This window comes from Pezoporus wallicus, unplaced genomic scaffold, assembly GCF_028554395.1.
Source record: "Pezoporus wallicus isolate ANWC-B61680 ecotype Strahan unplaced genomic scaffold, APGP_CSIRO_Pwel_v1 contig_7073, whole genome shotgun sequence".
Classification (NCBI taxonomy): domain Eukaryota; kingdom Metazoa; phylum Chordata; class Aves; order Psittaciformes; family Psittacidae; genus Pezoporus; species Pezoporus wallicus.
Window position 1 is genome coordinate 94,067 of NW_026641326.1, and position 26,588 is coordinate 120,654.

General features: G+C 45.6%; 1 protein-coding gene across 3 annotated transcripts in view; it reads right to left on the reverse strand.

The window, feature by feature from the left end:
* The window catches only part of PRICKLE2 (prickle planar cell polarity protein 2), a 105,231-nt gene that overhangs the window by 51,130 nt on the left and 27,513 nt on the right, over window positions 1–26,588 (reverse strand). The window contains exon 1 of one of the 3 annotated variants that reach the window (XM_057422899.1): window positions 5,210–5,347. The exons of the other annotated variants lie outside the window; for them this stretch is intronic. The gene's annotated coding sequence lies outside the window, so the exon portion shown is untranslated. Of the gene's footprint in view, window positions 1–5,209; window positions 5,348–26,588 lie in introns of those variants that run through there. 3 annotated transcript variants of the gene reach the window in all.

Sequence of the window (26,588 nt, forward strand, 5' to 3'; positions counted from 1 at the left end):
CATCCCTGGCAGTGTTCAAGGCCAGGTTGGACACAGGGGCTTGGAGCAACCTGATCCAGTGGAAGGTGTCCCTGCCCATGGCAGGGGGTGGAACAAGATGATCTTTAAGGCCCTTCCAAGCCAAACCATTCTATGACAAATGGATGGCAGAGACATCTGCAATGAGTCTATTCGTTAATTAGTCAAGATTGGGGTTTATTTTATCCTATAGGCATTCAGGTTAAGGAGGCAATTCTCTTACAGCTGTCTAAGTCCCTTCTACACTTGTTAAGAAGTAGGACAAAGCTGTCACCCAGTGACAGTAACACCAAGTTGAACTTTCTCTCATCCAAGGAAGGTGCCTGAAGGCACAGCCGGAGCTGAGCATGTCACTTGCTGTGGCTAACAGCATGGGACAGGATCAGCATCACAGACCTTCGACCCCAAATCTATCAGACCTGTGCCACCAGTACAGCCTGGGGCATGAGCCTGGGGCCGGCATCAGGCTCAGCGTCCTGATCCAAAACAAGGTGTCCTTAAATGTGACATAAGATCCTGTCTCATCTCAAAGAAATATTTAACTCATCTGGCTGCTGCTGCTTTGATCTTCCACTTATGCTGTGGGAAGTTTAACATCCTTTGTCATGATCCCCTATCTGAGGATGCAATGGCCAGTAAAATAAACCTACTGCAACCATTCAAATAGTTTCACTTAAACATAAGAAACACTTTAGATTTACTGCACCAGAGTAATTTGATAACTTGTATTGTTAATGAAACAAGCATTAATAGCATTTTATCAGCAGTTTTAATCTTCCTGGTATCATTTCATGTCCATAGACAACTTCACTCCATAACTTGATACCGGCAGCATATGCTGGACAAGACCCCCCGCCGCAGTCAATTTCCAGTGCCCTGAGAATCTCTGCTAATCCCAGCCCTTTACAGCAACTCAGCAGTCTAAAAAGGAGACACATGAAGTCACTTAGGCTTATCTCTCTAATTGTCTGCCTGCGAACCAGGGGTCCAGTGTCAGTCACTTGCACTCACCTAAAGTCATGAAAGAAAAACCAGACCTAAAATATTTACTGTGAGTATTTTCACTAAGTGAACTACTGAAATCCTGCTTACTACTGCAGGTCCAAATGCAGTGCTAGCTGTGAGGAACACACTGGGGTAACTAAACAAGTGCTCATACCTTTCCTCTGCAGCAGCGCTTTCCAGGACTAGGGATGTGTAACAGACTCCAACTCTCCTGACAGCTTTCTTGCACTGCCCAGTGCCAACACAGTAAAAATGTTAATGAATGCCATCTTATAAATATTTAATGCACATTTTCCTGAGAGCCCCGCTGTGAGTAAATAGCCACTTCCTTCCCCAGGCCTATCTTTCATTTTTATTTTTGCACAAAATACCAACAGTTGGAACGACACCCATGCGACCGAGCTGCTGGAAACACCACTGCCTAAACCAACAGCAAGAGGGCAAAATCCAAACGCAAACTTACAAGGAATGTAAAGAGAAATATAACCCAGTCAGAGCAAATATTTCATCTCAGGTACCTCCTCCCAGGATTTGCAGGGAAAGAAAAGCAGAGGGGACAAGCCAGCAATATACTTTCTTTTCAAGTACCGTTATTAGCCTGGTTTTATTGTCTTATTCCATTGCATTTAGAGGTACTGGCCACAACAGCGGCGCACTGCACACACCACTGTGTTATGGGCATCCCTGGACTCTGCTCCTACACCAACCCCTGAGCTGCAACTCTCCCATCTGAAACTTGGACGATGCCCATGATTGTCCAAGGTTACACAAGCAATCCAGGACAGACATGGAAGAGAACATGGATCACCCAAAGGTGTCACCGTTGCTGCTCTGGTATTGCTACACCTGTGATGCTCACCTGTGGTGTCCAAAGCACAGCTGACCACAAGATCTGCCTCGCATTCACGACATCATGGTAATCATGATATACAAGTACTCCGATATTGTTTTCTAAGCTGTCAGAATTGATATATTCAAGCCTTTCCCACCACCCCTCATCTCAGAAGCTATTTTGCAAACCAAACCAAACCAAACCAAAAGCTGCAACTCTCCTTGGATCCCCTTGGGATCACCCAAGACCACAAAAGTACTGCCAAGTGTCCAGCACTAGCCAGCACAGGCAGCACTGGTTACAGGGTCTGTGCATGCTGCCAAACATGACACATGAGATTGAGTGCTGCCATCCAAGCACATCCCAGCTGGATTCAAGCATAGTGCCGGAGACATGTTCATGTGGCTCCCCACAGCTCTGCATCATGGAGTGATGCTCTGGCTTTTACATGAGCCATGGGAAAAGTTTCATATGAGAAAGGAAAGCTGTACAGTCCAAATTCATGCCAAACTGCTAAAAATATAAAAGACTCAAAGGAATAAGGCTTGCATGTGTCAGAACTTTTGGTAATTCCTCCCAAATACACAATTTTTTGGCACAAATACTAAAATGTAACTGGAGGGCAAGCATTTAGCTCTATTTTAGCTGGGAGAGTCCCAACTTCTGTCTCTCCAATTTATATATGGAAGCAGGCTCATCACGCAATATGTGTTTCAGCGAGTTTTGCATCAGGGAAGGGTGTGAAGCTAAGGCTAACAAGGGGAATACCATTAAGAATAATAAACAGTACAAAAGCATGAACAAATAGGCTTGTCTGAAGCACAGGGTGCTGTTACATGTGTCACAAGGAGCCTCCAAAGTGAAAAATCTGAGTCTTTCTACTCTGATATATGGGAGAGAAAGCAACAAATGGGGGTGCGTGGGCAAATACTGGTGAAGAACTGGTGCCAACTGGTGAGGCTGCTTCTGCAGTGCTGTAAAGAGACACTGTTGCAGTGCTGTACACTAATGCATGGGAAACTTAAAGGCCACTTGAGATTAAAAGCTGCATTTTATCCTCTAGAACTGGCTTTGAAACACCATTCCCAGCCCAGTTAACACACACAAACAGCACATTCAGAAGGCTCTGGGGAGACCTTAGAGAGGCTTTCAAGAAATCTGGAGAGAGGCTTTGGACAAGGGCCTGTAGGGACACAACAAGAGGAACAGCTTTAACCTGCTAGAGGGGAGACTGAGATCAGATACAAGGAAGTTCTTCCCTGTGCTGAGGCACTGGCACAGGGTGCCCAGAGAAGCTGTGGCTGCCCCATCCCTGGGCCAGGTTGGATGGGGCTTGGCGCAACCTGCTCTAGTTGAAGGTGTCCCTGCCCATGGCAGGGAGTTGGAACTGGATGAGCTTTAAGGTCCCTTCCAACACAAACCACTCTCTGATTCTATATTTTGTTAGCATAACACTGATGCCAGGAATAAACGTACAACTACACTGTCTCACTTAAAATCCACTGCAGCCAGGAGAGCCAGCCCATGGAAAGCACCAACACCCAACTTGGCATCACATCTGCAAACACTGCCACATTTCCCTGGCCAGTCTGAAACGGCTGGTTGGATTTATAGGTCAGCAGATCCACATATAAAGTAGTGGTGCCAGTTTGCTCAGCCTCTGGAAGCAGACCACTTCCATTACAAACACCCCCCAACCCCCCCCCCCCCCCCCCTTCAAGGCATCTGATCTGTGCTGGTGAAGGACCTGAAGTGGCCAGCAGGATGCTCCAGTCTCCCAGCATGTTCCCTAGCCACCATGCTAACACTGCGACTGCCTCACAGGCCCCTCATGGGGCACCACTAGGGAAGCAGCTCATCTAAGCTCCCTCACTGACCTAAGGTGACAGCTGTCTTCTGGAGAGGAAAAAAACTATTTAAAAGTGAAAAAACGGAGCTGCTTCTCCCCACCCCCCCGGGTGCACAAATTCACTCATTTAAGGTGTAAGTAGATCAAGGAGCTAATTAAGGAAATAACCAATAACTTAATCAAGATCATTACAGGAACCAGCATGTTGCTGCCATTATTTAAATGGTAGCAGAGCAAAAACCATGTTTGTGCAACTGGAGCCTTCAAGACCTCTGGGTGGCCCAATCTTTGCAGAGGGAAGGCTCTCCTGTCACCCCATCCCTTGTGCCAAAGCCACTGAGGAATATACTCAGATCTGGCAATTTCCCACAGACAGATCATTTAATCATGCCCCAGCTGCCACCACAAAAATCTCAAGGGAATGGTTCTCACGTTGAGAGGAATTCACTGTGAGAAGCACCATGGATTTCTTCTTCAGGACACAGCCCCTGCCTGGTTTTGGTGCAAGAGCAGAACAACCCCTTTGCAGAAACGAAGTCAAATACATTGGGACCATATGTGTTTTGCTTTTGGCATCTTGTGTTGACTTTGCTCCTGGGATAGCCTCTGTGATTTCCCTACCCACCCCCACAAAAGGGGGCTTTGCATCCCAGCGCCACATCCCTCCTTCCAATTACTCCACCAGTTGCATTGATAAAACATCTGCTGGAAGAGAGAAGGGCTCCTAAAGCACACAAATGAAGGCAAACAGAGGATGCTGTTAAACACCCCCCCTCCATAAACAGCCCCAGGACCTCTGACCGGCACAGGCATCCTCTGCCTTCTTCAGCAGGAATGAATCCTTGTTTCCAACCAAGCACATAGCTTGTCACTAACACAGCCTCCTATCTGCTTAATTTCTAACATATCCAAAAGCAATGGGATTCATCAAGTTTGATTCAGTACTTAGGAGTCTTTGTTTCACTTAAAAGAAGCCTTTGTTTTGTCAAAGAAAACTGGACATTTTCTCTTAAGTTAACAAAGACAAAAACAATCCAACATCCAAAGTTAATGCAGGATAAAGGGTTATTTCTAAACACAGGTGCCAAAGGTCCAAAATTCACGTTTTGTCATGCCACACAAATCCCTGCAACAGCTGAGAAGACACAGTCTGGGAACTCAGGGCTGAAGATTATCTCCAGCCTCCTGCAGAGTTTTACTCTCCAGGGGTTTTCAGAGTGAAAAAAGCAGGAATAGCTCAAGGGCTGGTGAGAAAAGTCATGTTTGCATCAAGGAAAAGTTTTACTATGTCCATAGGGTCGGATATTAGGAGGGGATATGGCAATTCCCAGCACTGGGGGTGGCCCCTGGGCTCTGCCTGCAGTGAGAACCAGCGCTTGCAAAGGCAGGCAGGAATCGAGCCGGAAAGGAAACTCATTTCCCAATGCAAACATTTGTACAGCATTAAAGCAGCTTATACTTTCATACGCTATAAATCGGGAGCCACTAAGTAAGCGACCACTTACCCAGGCTAAACAGGCACACTGGAGAACCCTGATGGAGTGGGCAAGGGCAGAGGGGCAGGGTGGGGAGCGGTGATGAGAACGCCTTTGGTGCTGTGGCCCATGGTGCATCCTCCGGCAGCGGTGCCCATGCCGGATCGCTGCCTGCACCCCACCAGTGCTGTCGTCATATGGGAAGGGAAGGAAGGCTCCGGCTGCTGCCCAGCTGCCGAGTGACGCCCACCACAGTTATAGCTTATTGGTGAATGGTGTAAGCCCTAATCCAATCCTGTCCCTTTACTCAAATTTAGCTCTCCATGGAGTCAACATCCCTTCCAGTTTTGACTAGCAGAATGAAAGCAAAGTTACCTTGCCAATATATAAATCACGCAGAGAGAAGCAATAAAAAACATCCCCCCATGCTCAATTTGCTTCACCTCTTTCTCCCCAAAAGAGTTTCTTATCCACCCACTTTGAGGGGACCAGAGCCTTGTGTGTGTAGCAAAGAAAACCAGCAACTCCCAGTGCGTACCACTGGATTCAAAGTCAGCAAGGTAAATATCAACATGCCAACAACCCCAGTGTTCATCAGAATGCTGAATGGTACCACTGACACACCTGGGTCAGGGCTGCATCACAAACAGAGGTTTATAGAACTGATTAGCACATGGTTACTAAATTTATACTGCATTTCACAAAGGTAACTACTGAATCATAAAGCGGTGCTGGCAAACAGCCTGCCCAGCTGACACATATGGTTTTCCTTGCTTTTTTTTCCCCAGCCTGGTGCAGACATTAGCTGTAGAGACTGTCTTCCTCTGCTGCACTCAGATGTAGATGCTTGACCACAGCACTCACTTTTAACACTGAGGATTCACTGGGGGCTTTTGACAGCAGTTTGGGAAGCACAGAGCTACACCACAGGAAGATCCCTACTGCAGACCCAGAGACCCTGCCTTCATCTGCAAACAACAGGGATAAAAGCCCCTGATGCAACTCTGCATTTCTCCACTCAGTTACAGATGTGCAACCCTGGAGCAGCTCCAGAACCTGGGCCTGGGTGAGCCTTGAATGCACGCATACAGCTAGAAGTATGTGATCCAGGTGTCCTGGTGGACAGGCAGCAGGATCCAGATGTGGGCAAGCTGCTCCATCCAGCCTTTGCAGAGACCAGTGATTGAATGAGGTCTATTCATACAGGAGTGAGCACGGTTTCCACGAATGGAGAAAAAAGTGTTTCTGAGGGGTATTCCCATTGTAAGTTCAATAAGCCCCTTCACATTTCAACCCCCCACTGTTGCAAACTTTAAATACAGAAATAATCAAAACATACATTAAAAGAAGAATTTATTCTGAGCTTGGCAGTGTTCATCTAAGAACCTTCCAACGCGGGAGTGGGACTGGAAGAGCGCGGGCAGCCTCAGGGATGGCTAAACCTGGCTCTCCTAGAACAAAAGCAGCTTACAAACCAGGTTTGCCACGTGAGAGCCTAATTAAAGACCGAAGCCCACACAGCAAACAGACAGACTACAGAGGAAATTGGAGTCTAATTTACATGGAGAACGATTACTTACTGCAACCAATTAGTGTCAAGCTGACTGACAGGCTACCCAAAATACGTTCTCCCCACCCTCCCCTGCAAGTCTGAGCTTCCCTCACTGCTGTATTCTCCCTGGGTTGTTTGGTAGGTGAGCAGTAGCACCTCACCACTAGACACTGGACGGCAAATGGAGACCTTTTGAGCTCCCCCATAACAAACATGCAGTTAGAGCAAACCACATCCCACCCAGAGCAAGCCTCAGCCAAGCAACAGCAGAGAGCAGTGCCATGTACTTGTTTTCCTGGTTTAAATCCTTAAATGACATCCTGAGGGTCCCAACAAGAAATTCATCACTTATGAGAGGCAATCCCCTTTGCCGGACAGATATTCCACATGGAGGCTTTCACCCTATGGTTTGCAATCATGTAGGAGACCTGCAGGTAAGGGTTTGTGTCAGCATAGCGATAGCATTTGCAATGTGCTCAGGCTGCTGGTTTTGGGTCCCAACCCATGCTGCTGATCTGTGACACCAATGGGAAGCACCACCCTGCAGCATTGCTGCTGCCAGACAAGATGCCCTGCTCAGCTGCTCACAAAATAGCCCTGTCTTTGCACACCAGTCCCCCTCCTCTGACTGAACTGTTCCCCACAGTGGGACCATCACTGCTCAATGGGGAAATGGGGAATCCACAGGGATTCTCACTGCCAGAGGGAGCTGACATGGACAGAAAAACTCCCCCTTGTCTGGCACTGCACAGGAGTGCCCATGGTACCAGTGCCTGTGCTGGGTAAGAACACTGCCTTCACTGAGGGCTTTCTTCTTCAGATGCCCTGGAAAAGAATGACTTCATCATGTTTCCCAAAGTACAACCTGGTTGCTAATTCTGCAGAAAACCTTCATATCAGATCAGTCCCAAACCTGGTAAATAGACCTTAAAAACATGGAACTGACCAGATGCCACTTCCTTTTACTGCTGAAGAAGAAATGACTCATTCTATCATTGTTCTCTTTCCAGCAAAACGCTTATTAACAGGATTATTCAACAGTTGTGGTCCTTCCCTCCAAACTCTGGACTGCACAAGCATTTTGAATGCAGAAACAGCATTTCAGTGCAACTTGTGTTATTCTTCATAAACTCCTAAGGACAGTCTCTCTGAGCAGCCTCTCTGCTTTTCAGAGAGCTCTTGTGTATGTGTGTACAGGCATGCAGGGACTACATTTGGGATATTTAAGACCACGCAATCATCCCTTCCTTTGAGAAGCACCAGTATAAAGCATACTTAAGGACTTTTTGGGTCTTCTGTATGGAAGAGATAAGCTATTCTTTTAATCTCTGCAGTCTACATGGATAGATAGCATTTTAAAGGAAACTTACCCTAAAAAGAAAACCCAGAGGAAATGCTTTATAAAGTATCTAGTAGCTGTTTGGTAGTATCTGGAGGCAAGACAGGTCCTCAGTTGGTGTAAAGCATCAGCAGGGATCCTTTAATTTTGATTCGTTTCATTCAGTGGTGCTAAACCAATGCGCACCACAGGAGCACCATCAAGACGGGTAACACATGACCATCTCACATGGGTGTTCTTTGGGTACAGCCACCACGAAGGCTGCAAATCTTGGTGGCCCCTCATCTCCCCCTTCTCCCTCCTGGTTAAATTAAAAGCCTCCATTGATTACCAAGGGGATGCAACGAAAATGCACATGTGCTCATGCTCCTCAGAATTAGGCTGTTAATCTGGTGTTTATACTCCTGGAGTTTATCTCCTCCACACCCCCTTTCTTCCCTGGGGACCGACTCTCTGCCACTTTAACTGCAGCTCTAAGGACAACACAAGCTGCTTCCTTTTTAAACTCCCCTCCAGGGCTATGCCCTGAACCAGCTCTTCAGAGAGGGAGCCTCCACCAGCTGCAATTCCCATTAATTCCCCTTATGATTGACAGGTCAGCTCACACCACCCTGATGACAGTGGGCTTTGGAAGTGCAACTCTGTCCATATTATCTATGCATAAAAGACAATCATTACAGGAGCAAATGGCTCACTGAGACTTTTATCAGCTGCGTGCTTGCTGCTCACTTCTGTGCCGCTAATGACTATACAGAAAGCTTCAGCCTCATCGCCCTGCGGTGTCTCCAGGCAGAAGAACCTCTCCTCTGCGGTGATGTTGATTATAAAGGCAATCACTCCTGGAGGGGGGTAGGGGCAGGCAGGAGCATGGGGAAATTAAGAGGAACCTTTTTCTGAGTGCATCCCATTAGGGCTGGTGGCAACTCCGCTTGCTGATCAAGTAGGTGGGCTTCCCAGAGCCCCCTCTGGAATTAGGGAGGAAAGGTGAAAAGAAGGAAAGAGGAGACAAAAACAAATTAAAAACAAAATAACCCTCAATAACAGCAGCAGACATCACCCTGCCTGTGAGCAGGGCACAGAAGAGCAGCCTCCTCCCTGCAGGCATTGCAGTGCTGGTGGTCACTCAGGGGAGACCCACAGAGATAAAAGGCAGTAAGGCCAGTTGTAAAGTACTTGTAAAACAGCTAATGGTCTCAGGTCCTTTTAAACCATCATGAGCATTGCTAAATCACTTCTTTTATTTGCTTTCTGGCCAGATTTGCTTAGATTTGAGCTCACCATGTTTACGCTGATACTCTGTGCATCCTAATGCACAAGTCAAAGCTGGTTATGGACCCACAAGCCAACCCACACCACAGACATCACTGCCACATCTGAGGACAATCCTTCCCCTCACCTTTCCAGTTTCAACTCTAGTTGCAGGGGAAGAAAAGACGAAACCAACTTAACAATATCTTCCTTTTAATATGCACTAACCGGAGCTGTTGTAATAATAAAAACCACAAGGAAAGGCAAGATCTCCAGTTGCAAGCACCGTGCAGCTCTGCAGTCCTGACCCTCAAACTCCTGACAAGGTGACACGTTATTAAGAAATACCCATGTTAATCCCAACTATAAAGTGCTACATTCAGGCAGTTAAACCACTGGAGCAGCTGAGCGCTCCCAGACACCTTTGTACCCTCCTTTCCTATAATCTTTTAAAATGCCCTCTTAGGGAAAGGCATGGCTTCTGCAGAGAGGAACCACCCAGCTCCTTCCAGCCTTGCCGTGCGTGTGTGTGTGTGTGTGTGTGTGTGTGTGTGTGTGTATAAAACGCTCTTGGCTGCTTTCAAACACCGCACATTAATCTGCGCAACGGAGCCTTGTTTCCTTCAGCGTTCAGATGATTTCTCTTAGAAAGAGAAGACAGAGCTGTTCCACTTGGCATCACATCCATTCCCTGCCCCCTTCCAAGCCTTTATTTCTGGGTTTTCTTCAGCATTGCCAGAGTAGCTCACAAGCCATCACCTCAGACACGTGTGAACCCGGAGAAGAATGTATTGCTGTAGGAGCACACAGATCTATGAGACAGCCAGGATGCTCAGAAACAGAACTGGAGGATTATGGTTTTAATGAATCAAATTATGAAAAATACCACCACTCCCTTCCTGCACCTTAGGACACATCAGTTAGTTCTCCCTCAGCCATTTCTTTGCCTGAATCTGTAGTGACAGGAACTGTTCCTTGAATTAAAGGCTGCTGGAAATGAAACCCAAGGGAGGTCCCACCTAGACAAGCCTTGTGCACCAATAAATCAGAGCATCCCCACCACGCAAAGGGTTCTTTGGTACAAAGCCAGGCATCTTTATTAACACCACTTTCTGGGCTGGGATTTTTGTGCCTGTCTGCCCAATATTTACACATGTAAAGATCCCCATTGCGCAGGCTGCTGCCAGCCAGGCACCTCGCTGGCTGCTTTTCTGCAGCAGCTGGAGCACGCTCTAAACTACCCACGTGCCACTGAGACCCAGATGGGTGGATCATGATGTCTCTTCAAGTCTTCATTAAACATTAAAATGGTCTGTAGTTGTAGTCAACAGGCTTCCCACAGCCGAAACTTCAGCTGTAGCTTTGCCTGCTGGGAAGTGTAATCTCAGCTGTACTGCAGGCAGAGGGGAGATACTCATTGCTGGACCATGTGGTCCCTTGCCACGAGTTATGGTGGACATTTCCCTTCTTCACCTCACTATCATCACCTCAGGCATTGCGGTCCACAGAAATTACCAGAGCCTGAGGAATGCAGCAGGAGCAGAGCAGAGAGGGACTTCAGACCTGCACCATGCCTGGTACCAGCAACTGCTTAATCACACCCAGGCTCACCATGGAAGGGATGAGCACCTCTCTTTGCTGTGGAGAGGCTTCTCAGGAGGGTGGATGGAAGGGAAGGGTAAAAGCTGTATGCAGATCATCATACAATGATAGAATCATGGAATGGTTTGGGTTGGAAGGGACCTTAAAGATCATCCAGTTGCAACCCCCTGCCAGAGGCAGGGACACCTTCCACTAGAGCAGGTTGCTCTAAGCCCTGTCCAACCTGGCTTTGAACACTGCCAGGGATAGGGCAGCCACAGCTTCTCTGGGCACTCTGTGCCAGTGCCTCAGCACTCTCCACCCACTTTAGTTTAAAGTCATTCCTCCTTGTTTTATCACTGCATGCCCTTGTAAAAAGTCCCTCCTCCTGTATGAGCAGCCCAAACCCTGCCAGCCCCTGGCACCTCAAGCAATCTCAAGCTTCTGCAGCACATCTGGCATTCTGAAAGCTGCAACAGAACACTGCACTTTCCCTTACTTCCAAGCATCCCCAAATCCCCAGCTCCTGGCATTTTTACAACGATTAAACATGCAGCGCTCAACACTGAAACCCCATAAACCAAAAAAAAAATCCATATGGCAGTGACCCCACAGACCAGCAGCCATAATCTTGGTGCATCAGATCTGCACAATACACGAGTCTATTTTATCAAGGCAGGGTTTTTCTACAACTAAAATGGAAACAATTGTGAAGATGAACAATGCCTGTGATAGTGGTTTTGCTGCACTTGATTAAATACAGGACACACCAAATCCATTTTTCCCTCCTTGAATGACAAACTCCACAGTCTGAAATTAAGCCCAGCAGGGTCTGTAAGATCCTGTACAGATTTCAAGAGATAGCATGACTTTTTGGGAAGCCTGCCTGCTATGTATACACACTTTGCAAAATCACTCAAGTACCTCTGGCACCCAATATAAACACAAGGAAAGCTACAAATCATGTAGTGTTTTTATCTCAACACAGCCGACACCGCAGAGCAAGCCACTGATTTGCCATCTCATGATAAAACAACTCCTTGCTTTTGATCATTCTAGTGTGCAACCGTGGATGCGAATATACAATACTATCATAAGAAGAAAATGGGAGGAAAAAGCCCAATCAAAGCAGCACACCAACCTGAACCAGGCGCTTCCCAACCAACGGGCATTTGTAGATACCAGAATTACCATTTCTCTTCAAGACAACTGATCCTTTTCATAAAAATACAAGAAGCCCTAGAGAAATTCTGGTTGATAGCTATTAAATGAACAGGCCTCGTGCTCTTTTTTTCCTCCCAGGAAAATGACTGAGGCTTGGCTTTAGCATAATCCTGAAGATTATTTACATCTTCTGCAGTTTTTTCCACTGCTGCTGAATAATCAGGGATCCTTAGAAAACCACTGCCAGTGAAACATAAACCTTTCTTCCCCCCCCTCTTCTTTTCCTCTCTCTTTTACTTGTTTTTATACATTTTACTGCTCCTGTGCAAGGAAGAAAGGCTAAAACTACTTGAGGCAAACAGGCACAAGAGAAACCCCTGGGAGCAGTGCGGAAGAGGCAGCATTCCCACCACCACAGCACTGCCCGCTCAGCAGCAGAAAGAGAAACGTCTAAAAGAGGAAAGAATTGTGGCTCCTCAGAAAGCAATAGGAAGAGAAGCCACCTCTCTTCTTTGTAGGAAAGGGGTCCAAAAGCCTGCAGGTTCCTTGAGTAATAGGATGCTTTGGGAAAGGAAACTTACAGGGATGCTTCAAGACGAGCACTTTGGTTTCTGCTTCAGCATCCTTATTGTTTCCAGTTACACCAACTCCCTTCCTCTTCTGCTCTCTCCACTAAAACAGCTGTACACGGGGAATGAGAACAATTAAATACTCTTAAACATGCAATTGGCATGGCAGTGAGGTTGTTATGCTCCTTAACATGCTTTCTAAAAGTAAAATGACATCCAGGTATCCCAGCTGCACTGTGCCCAGGGAATGTCTTAAAGCAAACTGTCTAACACCCCGGTTTGGTTTTGTTGTTTCAAAGCAAACCTGGCCCCGTCAGTACAACAGCAAGAGCTTGGCTGATGTGCAGGGTCACAGATTTCAGCTCCTCTTAGGTCAAAGGGAGGCGAAGAGACCTGATGCTCTGCGTGGCCAGACACTGTGTTAGAGCCAAGGGTTGCCTCTCAATGTGCATGGGCACAGCCAGGCTGAAGGGACCAATGCTTCACAGACAAATGCCGTGAGAGGTCAGGACCATGGTGTTATCCTGCTTTGTGTGACATGCTCCCTGCCACTGCCATGGGGACAGACATCGCCAAGGTCTAGTTTGGGAAGGATCCCATCTGGTGAGCAGGACTGGTTTGAATTACACACCAGCCTGTACTGCAGAAGGTTCATTTGCAGTAATTAGAAGCATCATGTGGGCACACAGGAGGACTTCAAAGAACACCGGTAGCCTTGACGGTCTCTTTTTTTAGTGGTCATGAAGCAAAAACTCCCTTGTGCCCTTGAGCATCTCTTAATAAACCAAAATTATACAGAATTCGTGGTGGTTTTTTTTGGCAGGAACCAGACAGGTCACTGCAAAACCCACCCCAGGGAGAGTTAAAGGTCATATTTTTTATATAAAATATATCTTTTAACACACACAATTCACATACACGCCCGTCCCCCATCCAGAGGCACAGTCATATGCGCTGCTTCGCTTACGCCAGCCTTCCAAACTGAATAGAACAAGGGTTCATGTATACTGAAATCTGTAAGAAGCTTAACATTTACTTGGCTTTTGTGTAAACACTTCCATGAATTACACAAGTTTCAGCCAAGAGGCTCGGCACCCTGCCGTGCAGAGCCATATAATTTATTACAATTAAAAGCAGAGAGTGAGGCAATCAGGCTCACCCGACACTGTGCTGGTATGGATTTGTTCTTCCAAATAGTTTCCAATTTGCCTTTGCAGCAGCTCAGCCTCTCCGGGAGAAATCCTGCTGGCATTAGCCCCACAGTGCATGGGGATGCTGCTGACCTGCACCCAGCACTGCTAAGAAACCTGTGTCCAGCTATGGTACCCCCAACATAAGAAGGATGTGGAGCTGTTGGAGTGAGGCCAGGGGAGGCCATGGAGATGCTGTGAGGGCTGGTGCAGCTCTGCTCTGGAGCCAGGCTGAGAGAGCTGGGCTGGTTCAGCCTGGAGAAGAGAAGGCTTCTTAAGGGGAGACCTTAGAGCAGCTCCAGTGCCTAAAGGGGCTGCAGGAAACCTGGAGAGGGGCTTTGGACAAGGGCCTGTAGGGACACGACAAGGGGAATGGCTTTAACCTGCCAGAGGGGAGATTTAGATGAGATATAAAGAAGCTCTTCCCTGTGAGGGTGCTGAGGCACTGCCACAGGGTGCCCAGAGAAGCTGTGGCTGCCCCATCCCTGGCAGCGTTCAAGGCAACCTGCTCTAGTGGAAGGTGTCTCTGCCTGTGGCAGAGGTGTTGGAAGTGGATGAGCTTTAAGCTTTCCAACCCAAACCATTCCATGATTCTACGTACCATCATCATCACCACCAAAAGAACACCCCCATAGTACATGCATCACCCCAAACTATAAGACAGGGTCTATTTCCCAAGTCTCTGCCTTCCTTACTCAATATTCATAATATGCTAAGCTATTAAAACTATCCTGCAGACAGTGCTGCGGCTTACAGTGCTGCAGACAAGTAGTGTTATCACTTGGTATTTCTTCTTTTGTTATTACAGTGAATCTTCCTACATCTATGAAAATAATCCAATTATTGCTTACCACTGTTAAGGTCACTGTTGCTTTGAACAGAGATTTGGGTAATACTCTGATTACTCTTAAGCAAATATTGCTGGGACTCAGGCAGAGATTTCAGAGGGATTGAAAATCCATTTTACTGGAAACTACAGATGGAAAAATATTCACACTCTGGAGGATATAAAAAACAAAAAGAAGGTACCATTTCTCTGCCATATTAGAAAAATATTAGTTTATCAGAAATCAATAGCATAGATATATATATTCTGCTATTAAAACCACATATGATTTATCCTATCATGTAACCTCCAAAATATGGCAACCATCAAATCTTTATTAAATGTTCCCATAAAGGCTCCAAAGGTATTGAACTACTCCAGTACACTGTACGGAAAACAGCAGAAGGCTTGTATCACTTGTGGGAATAGAATTGCTCCCAGAGAGAAGCAGATATCAAAGATCAATCTGTAATAAGGAAAAGGAAGTTAACATCCCTTCCAGCAGCCTCAGAGATAATTTTTTCTGCATTGAGCCACAAGATAACAGCAAAATCACACAAAATACAGATGATGCCAAGAAAAGGTGTCTATTATATTTCTTTTCGTGCAATTAATCACTGGTTCTTTACTGTCAGACCATCTTTGGTAAAAGCAAAAAAAAAAGGGGGGGGGGGAAATACTCAAACCTTTTTATTTTACCCTTAAAAAGGAATTAATCATATTGTCACTGAAAGATGGTTTCTCTGACATCACTTCTCTTGTACTGGCCAAGTGATATGAAACCAAAGCACTGCTAGGGCTTGCTGTCCTTCTGCTGAGAAAAGGGATGCTCAGAATTAACCCCTCAGTGCCAGCTGGGAACAGATAGACACCCAAACTGGTGTCCCTGGACCAGGGGAAAGATGACAATAGCTCTGGGGGCAGCCGGGGCTGCCATGTATGGCTTCTCATCTTCTTCCTCCTTCTCTCTTCCCTGCAACCACATTACTTGCTGGAGAGTTTCCTCCCAGCACCCCACAATACATCTTTACCCCACGGCTGGGATTGGTACCAGATCTGAATCCCTCTCAGCCTTGGTGGGCTGGCCACAGCAACACCCCTATGCCCTTTACAGAGCTGTATCTTTATTTTGCTCCCACACTCTTTCAGGCTGATGAGGTTTCCAGCACTGTAGATGGATAACACCAGGGTGGATGTCACGGTGCTGAGCGACTCAGCCCTGTCATGGAGCAGAGATAGTGTTTGATACGCCACCAGGGACAGCAATGGGTGAGTAGGCACAGCGCTGCCGTCTCTCTCCTAGGAAACCTGCTCCGCCTGCTCACACACCAAAATCCCAAAGGGAAAGGATAGAGTGGAAATCACATCAAGAAAACCTATTTAAAGCAATACCCTGCTATCAAAAAGCAAAGGCAAAACGTGAGCGTGCCCCAGCCCTCCCGATAACTCTATTCACTCCAGTGAACTGCCTGCCAGTGCAGGGCATGTTGCAGGGCTGGGGAGATGCCCAGCATCAGCAGCATGGCAGTGCCATCACAAAGCCTAACCCTGCCTTTGCCTCTTGCCTTCCTATCTCAGACCCGGAAGGTCTGGAGAGGAGGGGATCACTGCTGGGGCAGTCTCTGCCTAGAAAGGGTGCCCAAGGGATGAGGAGTGCCTGGGGGATGACTGAGAGCCCACACAAGGCTTGTTCCCCACTAGCAGCCAACAAGCACCATGGGATGCCCATACACCTCCCAGCACTGGCCTCACACCTCTCCCCCTGGTCAGGAGGCAGCATGTGGCTTAAGGCACATTTGGCAGCAGGAGGTGATGCTCTTATCCATTAAGGTGTTATCTATTTTGAACAGTTCCAGTGCCTTTCTCCTGTTTGTTTCTCAATGCTTTACTCATTAATGCCCACAACCTACTCTGCAGCACAGACACCTGCATGTTTTTAATTGCTCCTAGATTGCCTTGATTAGATAGCTTTTAGGGACCTTTAGCTTTTCTCTCAAGAGGTATCCAAGAGGAGAACAGAAGCTAACAGTGCCAATCCAGACTGCTGTGAGTGATTCCTTCTGGTATGTACACAACAGCCAGGGCTTAGGCTTTGCTCAGATCTGGGCATCTGCAGTGCTAGGAAATCAGACAGCAAAGGGTACAAAACACTGTCTAACAGCAACTACACTTCCACTGGGCTAGAGATTCATGCCCTGTGTGCCAATTCCTATAAAAACATAAGTTGACAACTAATCCTCTCTGTTCTAAGAAATAAATGTATTTGCAGGGTTTTTGCAGCACAAGACCTGTTTTTATAGGGAAAAAGCAGCAACCTGATAAACTGAAAACTTGATATCTAACACAAATTGTATTAGTGCCTTAAGAAGTGCACTGGCCATTTTACAGACACTAGATTGTTAGGTTAAACAGGAGGGAACACAGGAAGGAAAATACAGTTTGTGCTCCCTGTTAATGGTACTAAAACCCAGCACACAGGAAAGCCCTCAGGACAGGGTTTTTAAAACCATTCTGTGAGCTGCAGAATAACCTCCAGGTTAAAAGTGCATTAAGGTAATTATAAGTTATCCTGGCTGCCTTGCTGGGGCTAGCACAGGGACCCAGGACCCACTGCTGTGGGATGCAGGAGGCAGGCACTACAAGGGGGCACAGCACAACAAAATGCCTAGGTGGCTTCTTGCAGCATCCCCCTTCCAAAGGAGTGAGGCAGGCTAAACAGATGATGGATGGGTCTGAGATAAATGAACAGATGCAACACTCAAGGAGAGACAGGGCAAAATGCAGAGCCAGGTAGCAAGCAGTGCCCAGGATTATGCTGGCACAGCACAGCTTTGATGCTGGCAGGGTTTTCAAGGAAAAACTAATAATAATAAAAATCCCCACCCAAACTCAGCTGGCAGACCCCTTTCTAGAGAGGTCTGCCCAGATTCTGTACGAATATCAAAAGTATAGTTCTATTTAATACTGCCAGTGTACAAACAGCACCTGATAATGCTGACTGGGTACAACACCTCCCACCAAATAAACTTTAGAATCAGGAGGAGTAAGAGAAGATCATTGCACTTGCATCTGCACTGCTGCTTTTAGCCAGGACTGCTTGAATGAAAGGAGCCTGAAGTATGAAGAGAAAATAGTACAGGTGGATTTAATGCAGAAACCCAAGATGGCTCATTAGCACAGGAAGCAAGCATTGTCAAAGAACTCACATCTGCACCAAAGCACCAACCTGGTGTAATTGAGCCCAGCTATTCAACAGAGAATGAATGAGACTTCACCACATGGTGGTGAGATGCAGTCTGATGCAAACCCTGTTCTGCAGGCACCACAGGGGGGATGCAGCCCAGTCGGGCTATGACACCATGCAGACCTTACGAAGCCTGCAATGGCCAAATGAACACCACAAAGGTTGTTTTCTCATAAACCTAGTCAAATAACCAGTTGCACAGAGCAAACACATGCTGAAGTAATGCCACTCACACTACTGGGATTCTCATCAGGGATGGGTATGTCATGAATCACTGCTGAAGTCAACATTAAAATGATATTGATGTTAAGAATCCCAGGCGTCCCATTCGATGCTCATATAACATATGGCGCATGCGAATTTTATAGCTTTTGTATTCATCTGCCCAGAATGCCATCACTTTGCAAAGATTTCATAAAATATTAAAATTAATGAAGATAATTTATTTTACAGCTCCAGGCAAAGGCCCTGGAAATGATGAGAACCTCCCCATTAAATTCACGCAGGTCTGCGACTCGCAGCCCTAATATCTCGCATCTGTTTGCCAAGTGAAAGACGCAATGTCTTTCAACTCTGTCACTCAATGGATCAGTCTGAATTTGCTTATTAAGGTTTCTACAATCCATTATCACTGCAGGAAACAGAGAGGGAAGGTTGATAGACTAAGCATATTTATCAAACCATGCAAAATCCAGAGAGACACTCAAAACAAATCTTTACAGACACTGCAGGAAAGTGCCGGACATCTTTATTGATAGCCCAACTGTGAATTGCACAGTTGGCTTTTAAGAACCCAACAGAAGGCTATGACATATAAGGACAGTATAGTAAAAGACTTAATTTTCATGCCTTATGATAAATATAGCACTGCTAGAAGCATTTCAAAAGAACTCTGCTCGCTGTATGCAAAATGGTATTTGAGGTATCAGCAGGTGGCCGAAACACTTGTGCACCAATGCACAAACCCAAGCAATAATGGATGGTGTTAGAAAGCAGCCAAGGCCAAGATATTCCCTGCTATAATGATTACTGTAGAAGAGAGTGATTTCTGCAATATATATCAGGAAGATTCAAAGCGAACAGCTGCTGGGAACTTTGAACAACCACAGAATTCAATAGCAAACCTCTGATGAATGGTTAACACCTTGCAGATCTCTTTTCAAGACCAAAGAACAGTATAAAACTAGTAGCCTATTGCAAAACTATGTGTGCACCAGATAGAAAATCAGTATTTCAACCAACTGATCAGAATGGTTTGGGTTGGAAGGGACCTTAAAGCTCACCCAGTCCCACCCCCCTGCCACAAGCAAGGACCCCTTCCACTAGAGCAGGTTGCTCCAAAACCCTGTGCCCAACCTGGCCTTGAACACTGCCAGGGATGGGGCAGCCACAGCTTCTCTGGGCACCCTGTGCCAGTGCCTCAGCACCCTCACAGGGAAGAGCTTCCGCCTAAGAGCTCATCTCAGTATCCCCTCTGTCAGGTTAAAGCCATTTCTCTTGCCCTGTCCCGACAGACCCTTGTCCAAAGTCCCTCTCCAGGTTTCCTGTAGCCCCTTCAGGCACTGGAGCTGCTCTAAGGTCTCCCCTTCAGGAGCCTTCTCTTCTTCAGGCTGACCCAGCCCAGCTCTCTCAGCCTGGCTCCAGAGCAGAGCTGCTCCAGCCCTCGCAGCATCTCCATGGCCTCCTCTGGCCTCACTCCAACAGCTCCACATCCCTCTTGTGTTGGCGGCCCCAGAGCTGGATGCAGGACTCCAGGTAGTGTCTCATGAGACCAGAATAGCCCAAAAAGAGTGTTCATGCAAGGTGCCCTAGTCCAGCCTTCTGTCCCAAGGGGTAAGTGCATTGACATAACTGCACACATTTCGGACCTTGGCTACATCCATGCACGCAGGAAGAGGCGGCATAAGAAATGAACTGCCTCATCACATAGTCATGCACCTGGGTTGTGCTGGTGTCTGAAAAAGCAGTTAGTAATTCCTGTACCTTAAACACAGCACACACAAACTTCTGCAACATTTATTATTCCCTTATTTTAATCAAAGTTCTCCATGCCTCACAACCAAACAAATCATCCTATTGAACACAAAGTGAAGGGAATGGGTGGGGATGCATCTGCCTAAATGAGCATACAATTGGTAGTTACCGAGCATGCAATTATGAAAACTTGAGTCTGTATCTACAGAGATGTTTCCCATTAAAAAACATCTTGGTAATACCGAATACTCTTGGACCACTTCTCCACAATGTAAAAAATCATGTGCAAAAGTGCTTTCTTCTTCCAAGTTGCCATAAACATGAACAGCAGAAAAACAATATTATGAAAACGGAATTTTAAAGTTCATGTCATTGCCCCAAACAGCTGCACCACAGCCAAATACACAAACAGTATCTTCCACAGAGCAGCCATCCTTTGCCCAACAGCAGCACACAGGAAAAAAATCACAAATGATAAGGGCAATGATGATGATAAATGAAGTTGGACCAACAATGCTGTGTTCTGAATTACACTTTGATTCCATTATTTCCAGGTCCCTCAGCACATATGCTAAATATATTGAGAACGTGTCATGGTGACATGTGGATTTGTGCATTGATTTCAAAGGTATGTGGAATCACATAAACAGAGCGTGTGCTCACTCCAGCCAAGACACTCTTTTATTCTTCATGTGCATTTACTGGTGGGAATGGGCTCGTCAGCATTGCTGCTCGGTTCATCCATAATTAACATCCAGATGCCAAAAGAGAACAAAAGCTGACACAAGGACTGAGTTTTCCAAAACTGAGAGCTCTCTGGATCCTTGAAAACTAAACACTGAATTAAATTAAGGTACTTCTTGACCTGAAAATGAAAATGTTCATCTCCAGTTTAAACATATGCTAAATTGTACAGATGCACTAGTCCAGGGAGTTGTCCCAACGTCTCAGCTGATGAGGGATGATCTAGCAGATGGAATGACCACACAGCATTGCAGAAACAAGAAGAGATTTTGCTTTAACACTCTTTTCCTGGAAATGATCACGTGGAAATGGTCCTATTAGCTTAAGGGGAGCTGGAGAATAACAGACAGATTTCATGCACCATCAAAACATGACAAGGATGCAGGTGGCCACTGCAGCTCAGGTTCCCTTGCTCCCACTGGTGCTCCCACATGGGATGCTCTTCGGAGAAACAACCATCCCAAAGGATAATCAAGCCCCTGTTCATCACACTCTAGCCTGGGGCCCTGCTCTCTCACCAGTGCTCAGCTGGCTGGGATACAAAACGTTAACCAGAATCAAAGAACCCTGAATTGGCTTCACAATTTTGTTTCCAGAAACCTCAGAGCAGCTTTGTCCTTCCTCATTAGACAGTCCCATGCTGCTTGTATATGGTTTCATTGAGTCTTCTTGCTTTTACAGGTCCATCAGACGTAAGCAGAAAATGGACAGACACACCTGGGAAAAGTCATTAAAATACTTGTAATGTTCCCTTAAACATTCATTGTTATGCTTTACTGGAGGATATCACATGCTATCTGCATGCTGTGTTTTCTGACAAAGGATATAATCCTGGCTCTTCCATGCTTTAACCCACAGAAAATTGACCTGGATCACCATGTTGTACTTGTCCTGAGAAATAAGGAAGCACTTCTCCAGGGCACTACCTTCTCCTCAGTTCAGTTCCTCTGGGAAGCCCCTTGGCAGGGCTGGCTTGTCCCCAGGCACAAGCAAAACACCACTGCTCATCCTTTCCAGAGGCTTTCTTCAAGCCTTTAAGTACCCAAGGTGTAGCCACTGTGATTTACTCCAGGCAGGGCTCTCTCTTCACAGCACTGCTTGTTCACTGCACCTCACCAGCAGTGTATCACACCACTATGACTATGCTTATGATGCTCCAAAATTATAGTTTATTTCACAGTTCCTGGCTAGTGTTTAAAGGTTTACTGACCTAATGTCAAAGCCCCTGCCATCACCTTCGCAGTGCAAAGGCTCTCTCACCCATTCAATGCACCAGGGAGGTGTGATTATTCATTGATGTAACCAACACATGAGCAGACGTGATCCCGGCTAACACCTTCAGGAGATGCGAGGTTGAAGCTGAAGGACAGTTTGCTTTCGAGTAGCTGTTGGAGAAACTGTTGCTTCTATGACAAGCAAAAATGGATGGACTCTATCCACCACAAACACGCTTTTCGTTTGCAAACTAAACTAATGCCACAGCAGAATCTGCTTTCACCAATGCTTCTTAAAACCAAGGCAGGAAAAGCGTTTCAGTTTTTATCTTTTTTGCACTACACAGAATGTCAACACAGGTCTTTGAGATACGTTTTCTCCTCCTCCAAAAAGCCACAGTACTTACATTTCAATTAATAAGTCTACCACCCTATAAGTAAACCAAATCATCACCTACCAAAATCCAGTTTCCTACAAGGGGGGTTTCAGCAAATGAAGAAAAGAAAGCCTCATGTGCTGATAGCAGAAGGATGCTCCATCTTTACCTTCTCTGCTTGGGAAATTTGACATCACAATCACAATGCAGTAAATCAATACACATAGGATACATACTACATATTTTATGCATTTTTATACATACATACATATATATATATATATATATATGCGCTCTGGGTCTCCGAAGGTCCAGGACCATAGACCTCATTGACAGCAAAGCTTATGCATGCTATTTTCCATGCAATTCATGCTTCCAATCTGCCTAGCATAACTCTCTCGGGTGATTTAAATAAGAACTGAAAATCTTCCCACAAGACTGAAGCAGTGCCATCAAATTGGTAAATACCTCAGGCTCCATGGAAGTCTGTTAATGTTAATACAGGGAATCTGTTTGATGCAAATGAAAAAGCAAAAAAAAAACCAACAAAAAAAAAAACTCATTACACAGTTTCTTGTAATGACAGCACTCAAATAGAACCACAACAGTCTGCTTTTGATTAGGGCAAGCCATTTAGTGCTGCTGCTATTATTTGTTGTTTCTATGGTTCCTCGGGCACACATCACTCTTTCCAGACAAACACGGAGAAAGGCTCAAACACTTCTTCACTGCAGTAACAAATCCTGCTGGATTTCAGCAAGGTTGAGCCCATACACCCCTCTGCCCTCCTACCGGCTCCAATACGCTTTACATATGGGTTTCTCGTTTCCTTTTTGGAGTAGGAGTGGGGTTCCCTCAAACTTTCATCCACAGTGCGAACTTCCCATGTTCTCCTATCTGCTTCCAGCAGAAAATGTTTCCGTTCTTATTACACTGGGAAAAGTCATTCCCACCTTAAGGAGAATAGCTGGGGGTTCATTTAAATCAGTGTAGTGCCATGGATGCCAAGAGAGGCCCCAGATGAGCATCTCATATTAAGCACACAACTCCTATCCAGCTGCCTCCAAAGTATATCTACACAGACAGCACACAGCTACCTTACAGGCTGGCAAAGCTGTCTTCATCCATCTCAGAAGGATGCTACTACTCTTCAGACTTCTCAACCTGAAGCTTATTTTAATTTTTTCTAAAGATGAAAACCCCAATAAAATAAAAACCTCCAGCAATCTGTCAGGTCAGAAGGTTACAAAATAGAAGTCCAATTAGCTGATGGTGGTTAATGGCCCCATAAGCATGTTCCATGCCCAGATCTGCAACTTCAGCTCCTTGGCACGCTCTTTTGTTTGGTTGCAGGAGATGACACCAACCACACAAAAGTGTCTGCACATCTACCAGGTCAGTTTGTGCAGTATTAACGAAGCAATATAGACGATTCTAAATACATCCAGTGCCTGGATATACTGTATGCTCGGGGGAACTGGACTCATTAAACACCAAAATAGTGATCTATTGTGTAGGATGCATGTCTGAAAGAATGGTTTCCAGATGGGACCATGTCACTCATAAAAAGAGATTGCAAAAAGCTCTCTTTGTAAATGAAACAGAATAAAAAGACTAGTATGTATACATATAATATACCTATAGTACAAGTACACATATATATTGCTTACATTTATCCAAGCAGACTTTACACAGCTGGCTAGTGTTTAATTTGTGCCCCTTTTGTACCTAGATTCCTTTTTTTGACCATAAAGTATTTTATCAACCCAGAACAGGGCTTTCTACCTTAGAAGAGGATTTCAATGACAATTACCACACCTTACTTTTGCTCCACTGAATTCTTCTCCCAGCTCTGTATGACTGGGACAGATTGTGAGGCTGGAGTTCATGCAGCAAGAAAAACAAATGTCAAGTTGCTTTAATTTCTACAGTACTTCCATGTGCAGTACATAAACCCCTATTCAGAGTAAACAAACCCATTGCAGAGCTGGGGAGTGATAATCAGAGTACACACATCTCAATAAATATGTCAAACTCAAATCGTCAGACTTGGCTCTTTCCTTTGCTATTTGAAAGGGACCAAACAAACATTTGGAATTAATAAAAAAATCATTTAGAAAGGCCATATAGTAACAAGGCCAGTAATAAATCATGTTAGTGAAGCATCACAGTACAAACTGGCACTTGTGTGTTGGAGGAACAGATCTTAGGAGAAAAAGGCTGTTCTCCACCCTAACGTTATTAGACGCTTGTTTAGTTGCCATTGACATGTTGTTCCCAAAGCTGTTGAAATATTTCCTGCTCATCAGTGATTTACTGTTCGCCATGGGTTGAAATTCTCACCAGAAACTCCCATATAGCAGCTCACCAGGTCCCTCAGCTCCCATTCCTGGATGCTGGACCAAATGCAGACAGTAACCAGGACACCAAACAGCCTGAACACTATTTTACTTACTACTACTACTCCAGGGTTTGATTGCTACTCCATTTCTCACATCTGTTTGCCAAACCCAGCTATTTGCTTATCCATTTCATTTAAACACTATTTTCCTCTTCGATATAAACAGTTTATCGCTGGAGAGCTACTCTACACCCAACGAGGGCTGTAAGCAATATTCCACCCTCTTACTTATGTAAATACTGTTTATTAACAGGCAGGCACAAAGTGCAGTGCCTGAACAGAGGCCTGCGAAGCTTTGCACCCACATTTTGGCAGAAAAGCTGAGAAATGTGGGAAGGTTTGATGCGGTATAAATCAGAGGGAACCCCAGCCTGCTACCAGGATGCTGCTGGAGTTCTAAGCACCTTGTTGCACCAGTCAAAGCTCACCATGCACCATGAGCCACCCAAAAATGCAAAGTCATCTTCTGTAAGTCCCAAACATGCCCAAAGGCCCATCTTCCTGACTGGAAATGTCAGACTGCAGTTAAGTTGAACAGCTTTTTTGCTTTGTGTCGCCCTTTCATTCCAGAGTCAAAAAGAGCCTTACAAGAGGGGGGGGAGTGGAATTACAGCTTGAAAATATTATGGTAACCCATTTGTAGCACGGATCAGTTGCTGAGGTGATGATAAAGAATATTCCCCGTAAAACGGTATTCCCTGAATGACTGACTGGGCAACTGATACACATTTGGTACCAAACAACAACAACAACAAAAATCCATAGGAAAAATTATTTCAAATCCTGTCTAACCCCTATTTACTTCACTAATAACTCAACTCTTTCACTATTCATCTGTGTTACTACTTGTGCGTATCAAATATTTCAACAAAGAGCTTTTTTCTTCCCTCCCCCCATCTATTTCTTCTTCCTATTTAGAGATTTCAGGCTCTCGGGCTTCACCTTTGGACATCGGCTCCACTCTGCTGCTTTTCATTTTCTACCCAAGCAGACTTGCAGGCGATGGAAATAGGGTAACCTCTCCTCTACCTGCCCCAGGGCAGAGCCCAAAGTAAGGTGCAGCTCCCTGGATAAACAGCCTGTGAGTCACTTCGCTGGATGCAAGCTAATTAATTGGCTGTATCTGTTCCCTGTACTGCATTTATTCAATGCAGGCTCCCCACAAAGGCTGGCTGCCTCGTAGTTACAACGTTCAGATGTTATAAGTTCACGAGCCAGAATCAGTAAACATGATGCAATTATTAAAATAAGTTGATGTGGAAAATCAACTTTAAAGGGTCCTCGAGAGAAAAGGCACTTCTAGATAAAATGCCTTATAAAAATGCATGTAGCAGCATCCTGGCTGCAGCACAGCCAACAACCTGGGATCACATTTCATTTCACACTGGGTGAATAACACCCTGAGACACCTCCTCCTTGCCTTCCCCACCACACACATGTACTGGAGGTTCAGAGCTATGGATCCGCTCTAACTTCCCAAGCTGCTTTGATTAGACCAGATCACCCATGAGCATGCAGCCATTAGGAAGATGGACAGGATGGGTCTTCTCCTCTTGTGCTTCTTATAGCTTCCCAGGATTTCTTTTTGATTTTACTGCATGTTAATTCTCCTAAAATCCTGTGATAATCACCCTTAATTCAGCTGCCAGGATCCCAGCATTTGTTACCTTACCATTTACTCTAAGGAAGGTGTGAAGCTGCTTTATCCCACTGGAGTCACAGACAGATGAGTTTCTAGTTGCAGAACCATTCCCAGGTTCTTTGTTTCTACTTGCAAACCAATTTCCACGTGGGAGACAAGAAAGCCTTTGCACAAACCCTGCACTTTCACACAGTCAGCACACGGCTCTCCTGGCAGCTCACAAAACCACTGACCACCAGGTTTACTGCAGGACGGGACAAGAGAGGACAGGTCTGTTCAACAGTGGATTCTTCAAGTTTCAGAAGTCTTAAGAATCAAACCTAAGGGGTAAATCTAATCTCAGA